This window comes from Cryptomeria japonica, chromosome 1, assembly GCF_030272615.1.
Source record: "Cryptomeria japonica chromosome 1, Sugi_1.0, whole genome shotgun sequence".
Classification (NCBI taxonomy): domain Eukaryota; kingdom Viridiplantae; phylum Streptophyta; class Pinopsida; order Cupressales; family Cupressaceae; genus Cryptomeria; species Cryptomeria japonica.
This window is the reverse complement of record NC_081405.1, coordinates 235,089,560-235,102,350: the sequence shown is the minus strand read 5'-3', so window position 1 is coordinate 235,102,350 and position 12,791 is coordinate 235,089,560.

Sequence of the window (12,791 nt, the reverse complement as noted above, 5' to 3'; positions counted from 1 at the left end):
GGCCTCCATGGGATCAAAGAAAAAAATTGAAATGCATAGACTCTAGACGATGTGGTGGTATGCTTCATGAAGAACTTTGCACTATAATTGAAAATTCACGAGGGAAACTACAAGATAGTGAACATAAATACATTCTTGAAAAGTGCAAAGAATGGAACTTGGTTTGGGTGGGGCCAGGTCAGGTGGCTCCTCTAGAGGTTGATGAGATAGAAACTATATTAGGATTTGAAAAAGATCACACTCGTGGAACTTCGTGTGCGACTGATCGATTGTGCTATTTGGGTAATGCATTCCAAATAGATATAGTTGCATACCATTTATCTGTCTTGAAAGAATTTTATCCTGATAGCATTAAATTAAAGTACTTTCTCTATTATTTGGTTTTGGTGGAGCAGAGGTTGCATTGCATCGACCTGGGATACATATTTTCGCAGATACAACACAACTTAAATGTATCCCAGGTCGATACAAAGCAACCTCTGCTGCAGAGTACACCAGAAAATAGAGAAAGAACTTTAATTTAATGCCATCAGGATAAAATGCTTTCAAGACAGATAAATGGTATGCAACGGTATCTATTTGGAGTGCATTACCCAAACAATGCAATTGATCAGTCACACACGAAGTTCCACGAGTGTGATCTTTTTCAAATCCTAATATAATTTCTATCTCGTCAACTTCTAGAGGAGACACTTGACCTGGCCCCACCCAAACCAAGTTTCATTCTTTGCACTTTTCAAGAATGTATTTCTGTTCACTATCTTGCAGTTTCCCTCATGAATTTTCAATTATAGTGCACAGTTGTTCATGAAGGACACCACCACATCATCTAGAGTCTATGCAATTCAATTTTTTTCTTTGATCCCATGGAGGCCAATAGTCCTTTGTCTGAGGAAGTGCTTCCAGAAGAGTCATGGGGGGAGAGGTAATTCTTGAAATCACCCTTCTATTGGGAGATTGTTTACATAACGTCTTGGTCTTCTGGAAGCAAAAAAGTACTTCGAGTCCACCAACTCTGGTTCCACACTACATGAATTTTTTGGATATTGCCTTCCAAATATCCTTTGGTGCAAAAGCATAATTCTCATAATAGAAAAAACTTAGTACTTGCATGAACACATTGATTTCCTCCAAGTGTGGCCCAATAGGTTTCCCAGGAACTCCAAAAGTAGTTAGTCCCTCCAGACATAAATTAGAGACATCACATCACACACTCCAAACATTGTTTGTTTGTATTGCATACTCTCTATGTATTTATCACCCTTTAACACTTTCCTATGCTTTTCTCCAATTGCTCTCTTCTAGGCAGCTGATGAGCTTGTTTCCATGTCATTCAAGATAATGCTTGCTTTCTTTCTTTTACGAAATTTACTTGCACACGATTTTTCAACTTGTATCTTCTGCTTTCACATAGATATAAATTATAATTCACGCTCAGATGATAATTAAATAAAATAAGCATTTGTAAAGAAAAAAATTGGTCATTGGATGTTACATATTATATGATAGAAAGATCCTAGATCCAATTCTTGGAGAAAGGAAACATCATTGATAATCTTTTTTTGCAAATAACACTGAATCACATAAATTAAAAATGTTTTATGCAATTTTTAAAAGTAGAACTCGTTCAATGCTTTCATGCATCGATGGCCAAGCCATTTGACCCACAACATCTGATACCATCGAAATTTTGATGACAACTAAAGAAACATCTGACAAGGATGTTGTATGTCTGACGTCACTTCCTTGTCGGACAATCGTTGAGGAGAAAACATAGCATTTGTCAGAATTCCGACCGTAATCTGATGACATTTTTGGCCGGAGGAGTAAACATAGCAGTCGTCGGAAGAGTTCATAACCTCATTGGACTGCCGATGCAAATGGCATCGTTGGGAAGACCGACGATGAGTTTTCGATGGTTACATTTGTCGGCAGTCTGACATGTTGCCATCGGACTTCCGACAATGAGACATCAAAAATTAGGCCTGAATGAACTAGTGAGAAATGCTTCCTTAGCCCTTATGTTATGTTCAACTTCCTTGATTCCGTTAGCAGTAACTGGTCCATTCGGAGGAACATTGTAGACATTCTTTGAAATCTTCCAATAATCTTCTCCAAGACACTTCAAATGAACTTCCATCCGGTCCTTCCACACAGTGTAATTAATTCCATCAAATCTAGAACTCTCCTTCTTGAACACATAGGTTGCCGTCTCATATCTCCTCAAGTGGTTAAGTTTCTTCCAGAGGATCTAGCTTTCATACCACTTGTTGGCAACAACAGGGAAGGAAAATTGAGAGGGGGGTTGAATCAATTTTCACTAGATCGAACAAATTAAGCCCAATCTCAGATCATATCAACTGTAGCAAAAAAAAAGATAACAACAATAACAAAAACACACATAACACCAATATTTTTGATGTGGAAAACCTGGATAAGGGAAAAATCATGGTGGGAACCTACCCATAATGAGATGATACTCTGTAGCAGTATGTGTAAATATTACAATGGGGAATGCACATGAATTCAAACATATTGTCTAGAGCTCACTACTCAAATTACAATGACCCAAAAGTCTCCAACCCTCAGGGAAGGTTCACTACCTTAAAAAGACATTCAGACTACAATTCGGTTAAGCTGAACTATAAAAATAGCATCTGCTAATGCCTGGTGATAGTTTCGGTTAAGCTCATATGTCTTCCCTTCACCAATCTCTACTCAATACACTAAATTGAAAGACAAATTCACTTGATTGCATATACACAACTCTCTGATAATATAGACTCAACAACAACCACCAATTTACATGAATATTATGCCCATTTATACAAATGATCAACCTTGACTACAAGGTCAGCCAAACCCTTAACAACTAATCACACGATACATAAATCAACCACCAGACCAACATAATGTCATAGGCAACATAGAATGGACCTAAATCAACTCCTCAAACATGCATCACCATCGAAAATCGTGCCAAGATCAACCACAACATATTACACCACCAAAATAGCTCATAACATAAAGAATATCACCTGACCCATAAGATCATAAAAAACATGCATAGTGATCAATGCAAACCATCAGAACAAATAGGAAATGATTAATAAAAACCAACAAGAATGTTATAACCATCTGCAATAGCTGCACCAACACCACTTATTCAAATCTTCATCGATCAACACGCTAACACTCAAGAACACCTAACAATAGCAACTCAAACAAGAAAGATAGCTTGCGGAGCATCAAATCATGAATCATCTCAAATGAAGATACACATGAACATCCAAACATTCTCCCAAATCTACAACAAAAAGTATGATCATATTGGAGCACAACGGATCAAATAACATAACACTGCAACACTGAACATAGGAAACCCAATCTCTATACCAGAATCCACAACTCGACCAAATCATCACATAGCATCATAGAATCAATAAATAATGAAGTATCTCTAGTTGATTCAGTATCCTAAATAGATCTACCAACCAGATCAATTCACTGCATTCATCAGATCACCAGAACATTTCTTTGTGACACCAAAACACAAGAATATGTTGACATCAATGACAACAACATATCCTAGCACCAGCAATATCCAACACTTCTATCATTTTTCCCAATAATCAATAGTTTTAGGAGGTGTTATAAGAGTACCAACTCAATCTGGAGATTCACCTTTGTCATGAGCAACCCATAAACTTGAACGTGTTTCAATATTGCACGAGATTGTTGAGCTTCATGGCTTAGAATTTAGGGTGCAATCCTTTGTGAAAACAGTTACAATCAAGGCTAATCTTGATGTTGTGCACTTATATGAAATGGATGCAGTTGGTGAACCTTCAATTCCTTATTCTTTAAAAATATTTATCCCTATATCTCCTAATAATGTATCATCATCCTTTGATACTTATTTTAAGTATTATTTTACTAATTCTATTCTTGTTAAGAATAACGATTGTTATAAAAAAAATTCTTCAAAATCCTTCTTCTCAATCGAAAACATGTCCTTGTGATGATTGGGGTTCCTTGAAATTTACACTCTTTCATTGGAGAATATAAAGATGACGCTATCCACCTTAACATTGCAAAAATTAATTCATACCTACTATTCAAGATTATGACTCTTCTGTATTGCAGGATAATGTGAACATTATTGACTATACCATTAATGTTGATCCTTCCCCTTCTGAAGAGTTGTATTCATGTTATGTTCTAATATTTAATATTATTTATAAGCATGGATACAAAGGAAATGGTAGTGGAAGCATGGAGCAAGGAGAAAGGAGTTAAGATCCCTTTGGAACCAAAACCACATTATTTTATGGTTGGTTTATGTTACAAGCCTTCTCCTTTATCTTTATCCCCTCCTCCATTGTCTGATGGACCTCTATCTCTTCTTCTTGTGAGAAATCTAACCTTCCTTCACAATAGAAATGGTTACTTCTTTCCCCTCACCTTTTATCTGAATAAGAGCATATTTTATGTGGCTTACCAAAGCCCACTTGATTATTCTTCCTCCTCCTACACATAGGAAGTTTCATAGGCATGACAAAACAAAAATTTGTTTGTGTGCATACCATAAAGTGCTTGGCCATCCCACTAGTGAATGTTAGGTCTTGACAGATAAAATAAAAGAACTTTATTAATCTGGTGTCATCAATATTCCATCTATTGATACACTTGTCTCTTCTTCTTATTTGCATGACAAGTGATATCGAGGTTCAACTCTATTCTATCCTTTTTACATACTAAGCATTCTCTCATGGAGTTATTAAACCTCCTTTTATTCTATAGTTTCTCTCCTCACTATATGACATCTATGGATTTTTTCTCATTTCCATTCATGGCGGTACACTATTGAATGCAAAAACAATTTCTCTATGTAGCAACATAATAGTTTCTAGAATAGTTTTCCTTCTCTATATGCTAGGGGCAAGTGACAACTTTCTTTGGAGGTGTACGTTCCTCTTGATGATTCACTCTCTTCTTTATTCTCTTTCTTAAAATAGATCAACATACTAAATATGCTAATATTTTAAGGGGTGCATACATATTCCTCTCACTTATGTATTATTACACACACCTTATTTTTGTTTCATCCGCAATGGTGATTGTTTATTTTTTCACGATTAGTGTCGATTGTTAATTATTTTTCCTATAGTGGCATGTCTCTTTTTCACCTGTAGTTGTGCATGTGTATTTCTCACTCGCCTTTGTGATTATCTATTTGTTTCCTACTGTGGTGAGTGTTTATTTTTTCTCTTTGTGGATCTTATCAAAATCTATCATGTTTGTAATATCATATTTGGAGGCAATGATGACATTAGTAATGACTTTGCAAATGAAATGAAAAGTGAGTTTGAAATGTCTCTAGTGGGAGAGATAAAAAAATTCATAGGCTTGCAAATTCAACAAATGAAGATTGGTATTTTCATCACACAGTACTAGGGTTGATCCCACCTAGTGTCTATTTATCTTTTTCAGTAGTGTCTTTCCTTCATAGTGAGGTTGGTATTACTAATATTTGATCACATAACATAAGATAACTTTCTAGACTATGATATATCTTTTTAATCATTGTCATTTGCATGACCCCTAGTGATAGATTAAGCTAGTGCTTGAGTCATGTAGTCTCTTCAAAATTGGTTTCTTTCCTATATTTTGGGTGCATTCTTCCTTGAAGTAATCAATCATCACATTATTGTCTTCTTTTTAGAATTCTTCTATGTGTTATGTTATATTTTGGGGATGACATAGTACTGAGACAACTTTTTACATTAAAATATCTTTCTCTTTGTTGACTTAAAATTTAAGTATGTTGTGTGTTATTTTCCTTTGTGTATGTGATATCCATGCTCTTTTATATATATTTGATGCTCTACAAAATGGGAGTTTGTTAGACAAAAACTTGTGGTCGTATAACACATAAGAAGGACAAGAAATAAAGAGAAAAGTTAGTGTTAATCAACCAAAGACTAATCTAAGCAGGCATACCAAGAGAGACACTAAAAACATAATGAAGCATTTAACTATGAAAATAAATGCAAGAAGACATCTCCAAATGGATTCCACCATGCTTATAGCTCCTCCTCCCTTGTTCCTCTCCTCTCCAAGTTCCAAATTAGTGTAGCTCTCAACAACTTTTTGCACTATGGTTGTCTTATGGAGATTCAAGATTGAAAAATGATTAATCTAAATGCTATGCAAGTGTGAACAAAAGCTAAAATGAGATATTATCTAATTAGCTAGTGTTAATTTTATACCAAAAGAGTGAATATGATTGATTTATGCTAAATGCTCTCTAAAAATGACTATAATGTAAATGCATACAAGTTTTTAGGATTTGGATTATTAAGAAATGAGCTCTATTTATAGAAAAAATGGAGCAATGGATGGTTGAGATTGAGTAATCTCAACAAGGGTCAGAATTGAATGATATTCAATCCATGAGAGAGATTTCAACCCAATCCCATGTTGACAAGTGTCAACATGAGATGGGTTGAGAGGAGAGGGAACAAACATTAAATGTTTGACATGACCTAAGGGTTAGCTTGGGAGGTAAGGTTAATGTTGAGTTGAGTGAATAAATTCATTATTCAAAGAATAATGCTTTTATCCAATGGATAAACTCTTGTGCAAGAGTTAGTGAGGACAACCATGGTCAAAGCAATAAATTCTTGAGAAGACACATGGGTTACATGAAGGTTGAGTTTAGGGGTTAAAGTCCCTAACCATGGGTACAAGTGGATTTAACCATAAATGGTCATGTAAGAGCCATTAGTGGTTTGGAAGACTTTAGAGGTTAGCTTGTTGAACACATAAAGCATTTAATGCTTTTCAAATACTTTGGAGTCTTTGAGAAGTGACTCCAAGTTGCTTAGGAATGTGACAATAATTGGGGGATGGATTAGGCTAATTAGGAAGGGGTTAGAAGAGTCTAGAAGGGGATTAGGATTGCAAGTGGGTTTGGTGGGTGAGGGAAAATAGGATTTTTATTAAAATAAAATTTATTTATTTCAACAAATAGGTGCAATTTCCATTTTTAGGAAAATGCAAGTGGGGGGGGGGATTTAATGATTTAAATAAATGTTTTATTTAATTTATTTAAAAGAGGAAAGGCGATTAAATGAAATAAATAAGATTTATTCATTTAATTGATTGTGAATTTAGTTTAATGAATTAAGTAAAATAAATTAAATAATTTATTTAATTAATAGGAGAATGTTTGAAGATGAATTAATTAAATGTTAATTTAATTAACTGATGGCTAGTGGATTTTTAATCTAATAGATAGCAAAAATTCATTTAATTAAAATGGACAGATTTATGTGACTACAATATCTATATGATTATCAAGTTCTAATCTCATGGATTTATGGTTTAATTATGTTCTCACTTTGTTGTCGTGTGTAGATTATTTCGTCTAATGCATTTGTTTTGTAGGGCTTCACCCTAGGGGCATGCTTCCCCAGTTTGAAGAGTCATTTTCTTCCTCTACAATATCCTTTTGGAATCATAATGCTATTTATTTTCAGTAGCTTTCCTTTAGCATGCATATTCATGTAAATTCATAAGCCCACTAAAGTGGGGGGAAAATGTAGAGTCAAAAATTGCACACCCCTTTGCAATTTTACCTACACTTTTGTAGCCACTTTAGTATTCATTGCCCTAGAATTTGAGTAGGCTCATTTTAGCCTTTGCATCAACCTCTTACCTGTTAGGATGCTCAGGAGACCTTTTCAACAACTACCTTCTTACATCAATTTCATGTTAACCATGTATTTATCTTGTCCCAAGTTATTACTTTTTAACATTATTTCTCTAGAGGTTGTCATGTTGTGCTAGCATCCCATGATATTTTAACATTCAAATGTCATTTCTAAGCATTTTTCCACTTGTCACCTACCTAGGTTAGTGAAGTTGACTAAGGATGATTTGAAATGGCTCGATAGCCCTATTTTTTTTCTTCTCACTTTTGAATCTAGTCTTTCACTTGACACAATCTTTCTTGTAATATCCAATATTCTTTCAACTTTCATAGCTCACTATACCTAGATAAGACAATCTCAAGGTCTCATAGTAATCATTGCAACTCTCTTGGCTTCCTCAAGTCTTACTGGTAATATCTTTCTTATGTCTTTGAGAATTTTGGGATTTATCACATATTTTGTCTATTTAATCATTTATCATTTGTATTATATTTGTATTTTAATGTATCTATCTATCTAGCTGCTATGAAGGTACGAACACCAAAATAGGGACTTGATTGAGGCAAGTCCCCAGACAACCACACAAATGTTTTCTCTTCTTTTCATGTGTAGGTATTCAAAGACATTGAACAATGCAAAGGTTTGCATGTGCTTATTTATCTTATTGCTACTTATTTCTATTATTTAGTATTTGTTGTTACATTTTTTACTTTTGGGTTTTACAGGTTAGACAAAATGCAGAACTAGTTTTTTACCATTTTCTAAGTCTTTTATGCTTTGATCCATACGAGAATATAGTACGTTGCATAAATGTCCACACCTTGTGTTGCAATCCTTGGCTGAGATGCTCAAATTTGGTCAAAAGGCTCTCTATCGCAAACATTTTCCATTCCTATATTCAGGAACTTAATTTTATTTATTTATAATTAGATGTTGTCATTAGTTTAACTAGTTAAGAATATCTGAATGTATGAAGTAAAATTAGCTTTTAAAGGATTATAGTTTTCCTTTTGTAGAGTCTCTTTTCCTCTATTACAAATACCATTTGAAGTGGTGAATTTTCTAGAGGAGTGTGTTTAATGTCATTTATTATAGGATTTTTTAAAAATCTATCATGTGATGCATGAGGGCATAAAGTTTAAATAGCTTGAATTTTCTAATATTTGATGTTCTTAGATAATTTTTTAATTTTTGTGTATGTAATGGTGAAAAATTAGGGGTTCCACCATTGAATGTAGTAAAACCACTAATTTTTTTCTTGGGGACCATTAAATTAGGGAAAGATAGGAATTTGATAGATCTAAATCTAAGAGGTCTAAATGTTGATTAGATTCCAGGGGTGTTGAATTATCCTTCTTCTTTCCCTTGAGTTGAAGTGAATTATTGAAGATGCTAATATTAGGGTAAATATGTTAAAATGAAGGTAAACATGAGAAAACAATGAGATACAGTTGTCAGATCGAGCCACAAACCTAGATGTGAGGAAAATAAGTGTATTCAGATCTGTTCCCAGAAGGAGCTCTTGATTTTTCAATACTGGTGTGATGGTCACTCTAGTCCTCTCAACTTTCCACACTCCAATGGGGGATCAATTAATCTCTGCAAATAAATCTTATCTTGAACATCACAACTCTATACCTGATTTCTACACACAGGAAGAAGGGGAAATAGGTTGGGAATAGGGGTTTTCCTAAGTCAAACCTCAGTTTAGGAATTAACCTTGAATGTAATATTGCAAATACTAAAATAAATAAAGGAAAGGTATACCTCAGATTCGCAATGACTGATAATGGTGCTTTGCTTCTTTAATGTAATCACATATGTTGTATGAATTGGCATAGACATGACAAAACCCTAATCACACACACATGCTTGTATACGAATGTTGTAACTTTCTCCACAATGGTTGAATGAAGAATATGAAGCCTTGAATAGCTCTGAAAATGCTTGATGATGAACACTTGAATGCTTGATTGCTTGAATGAAATTCCTAGTTATGACATTAGGTTGATAAAATGCCTTTATATATGAGGATCAATGTCAATTTATTGAGTAGGCTGACCTCCAATAGTAATGTTAAGCTGCCTACTTAATTTCTTGTCAGAGAGATGGGTCTCACCCCCTCCTTGAAAATTGGGCCCCAAAGAGGGAGAATAGGGTGGTGGGCACTTTGGTCTAGGACTAGGTCATTGGTGGCACCCTTGTCCTCCTCAATAAGGGACCAAATTTAAGGCCCAAGGAGGAGGAAACACCACTAGAGAGTCATTTGGTAGTTGTTTGAGGTATTAAACTTTGAAGTTAAGGCACTGTACGGACCCAAATTGGAGATGAGGGGGAGATGCGCTAAAGTAGGGGCACAAACATGAGGTGTAAATTGGATCGGTGAAATTTATGATGCTACATTTAGCCCCCACTTTAATGAGAGTATGAGCCTATGCAAATACTTATAGTAAAGTAGATGAAAGAGAGGAGCAAGGGAGAACAATCACAAGGAGTATAAGAGATTACTAATTTTGAGGTACCAAGATCCCAATATTAGAATTTTAACTCACTCAAATGCATGCAAGGGCACACAAAACAAGACAAAAACCAAAAAGGCCAACAAAGACAAACAAACACAAGGAGGCAAAAAAAACACAACACAAAAGCTAAAGATAAAAAACAAGACCTCAAGTAAACTAGCCAAAGAGACCTCAATATCAAATGTCTCAACAACTAATATCATTCTTGAAAATGCCATCTCAAGAAAACAAATGATCACATAAAATAGAAAAGTACACATCATCCATGAACCATAAATAACCAAGCTATGATATCATGAGAAGAAGGAAAGGCAGAGAACAAATATACACTAGATTTATTTTTTGATGTGATCCATGAGAAGAATGATGAGAAAGGACATGGATACTTTCCCCTAGATATGTTTTTCTAGGTGATCCATGTTGGGGAGAAGAGTAGGAATAGTCTAGTTGTGTTCTGCTAGTTCCACTCATCCTCATTCTTGTGTGCAAGTGATGACTAGTTTCAAGTGTATAGCACCACGTAGAAGAGTTTGTTTCCTCTAGTTTTGAGTGTGCTTCAACCTATTTAAGACATATAATGAAAATGTAAATGCCAAGGGGTGAACATCTGGTTTCAGGAACATCTCATTTAAGAGTTTGTTTTCTCTAGTTTCGAGAATGTGTAACCTTGTTTAAGATGAATACATGCCTAGTTTCAAGGACATCTCTTCTAAGAGTTTATTTTCTCTAGTTTTGGGAATGTGCACCCCATCTAAGATATATATCAAATGTTGCATATGGTTTCAGGCATGAAGCATCTCATATAAGAGTTTATTTTTTCTGGTTTCAAGAATGAACACCCTTTTTAAGACATGAAAAAAATGACACACAAAAATATGATACAATATGGTACAAAGAGGGTGATATGGGTGCCCCACCCTTAAGATGTCAATATAGCCCTATGTTGATGTTTTAAGGAAGCTAAGGACAAGGATACCCAACCTTCTACACCAAGAAGATATCCTTTTAGGCAACAATGTGATAAATCCAAGCTCAAGATGGAATACTCTTGAAGCAAATATAAGATAGTTGAAAAATAGATATCTTGAAACAAGTGTAACGAGGATCCTTGGAGGAGAAGAGATCTTTTCTCAAAAGACATCTACCTCCAAGAGGATTTCTTGAACAAACATAGCATCTTCTACCGAAGGGAATGAGAACAAGAATGTATACCTTGCCCCTATTGCTAGGTGAAAGGGATTCTTGATGAAGGATAACACACGTTTCACCCAATGTGAAGGGGTAAGTTTATAATAGAAATACATTTCCAAGTGAAAAATACATTAAAGCCAAGGACATACAACTCTTTCATAAGAGAGAATCCTTGAGAAAACAACAAATTCACACAAGTAATGAAACCAACTCATAAGAAAACACCAATCAACAAAAGAAAAGTGGATCCTTAGAAATGACCAAAGAGAGAAATCATTGCCCCCCAAGTATAGTGACAATGAGAAGGAGGATTACTCAACTTCCAAAGAGAGATTATTCATAAGAGACATTGTTTCAAGCAAAGAGTAGGTCCTAGCCAAGGGACACAAATTTACTTGCATGAAGGCTAATTCCATGCAAGAAAGGACATCAAGTTATGAATAATGCAATCCATAAAGGAAATAGTGAAACATTAGAAAAAAGAAAGATAATATTCCCCCAATCATAGAGACAAGTATAAATAGACTATTATGTTGCTCACTAATCATGATTTCACTTAAAATTGTACCACCATGAATGACAATGAGCCCCCAATAGGTAGGATAACAATGTCACATAGTGAGGAGCAACATAATAGGAATTTGAACGCTATTTGAAATGATTATGAGAAATATGCCATTCATTGTCACATGTTTTTTTTTATGATTCTTGAGTCAATATAATGTGGTATTTTTGTTTTCCAATCTTGACACATATTAGTAGAATGGCCATGAATTTGATGATACTTACAAAAAGAAGAATTTTTAAGATGTTGTCTACGTGTCCTCCTTCTTTTAGGACAAAGAATAGAGATTAAATTGGCATGGAGAAGATCAGACAAAATATTGTCTTGTTGTAATACCATATTGGGATGAGAAAATGTTGATTCACTAGACACTGAAGGAGGGGATTTTGACAAAGGAAGAGGTTGGAAACCTTTCTTTTCATTAGAAAAGTGTGATTTCTCGTGACTTTCAAGACTTTGTTGCACATATCCTAAAACTTATTAATTGTATTGATGTGTAGGATCAAGAGAGGGTTTATTCTTAGGTGGAATTGAATTGAAGTTTAAAGAGGCCCAATAAATTTCTAGACACGTGTTAGGAGAATTGAGTGTCCAATTCATTCATCTTAGATTTTCAAAAAAAAGAGGGTGTGAAATATAAGGACCCCCAATCATAATCCAAGAGTTCTTCTTTAGAAACTTATTTAGTAGGAGATGGTGTATGTGTTTGCATTGGAGAGAGGATTGTAGGAACTAACAAAGTATATTGTGGTTAAATTCATATGTTTTCATCAATTTCCAAACCAAACACTTCAT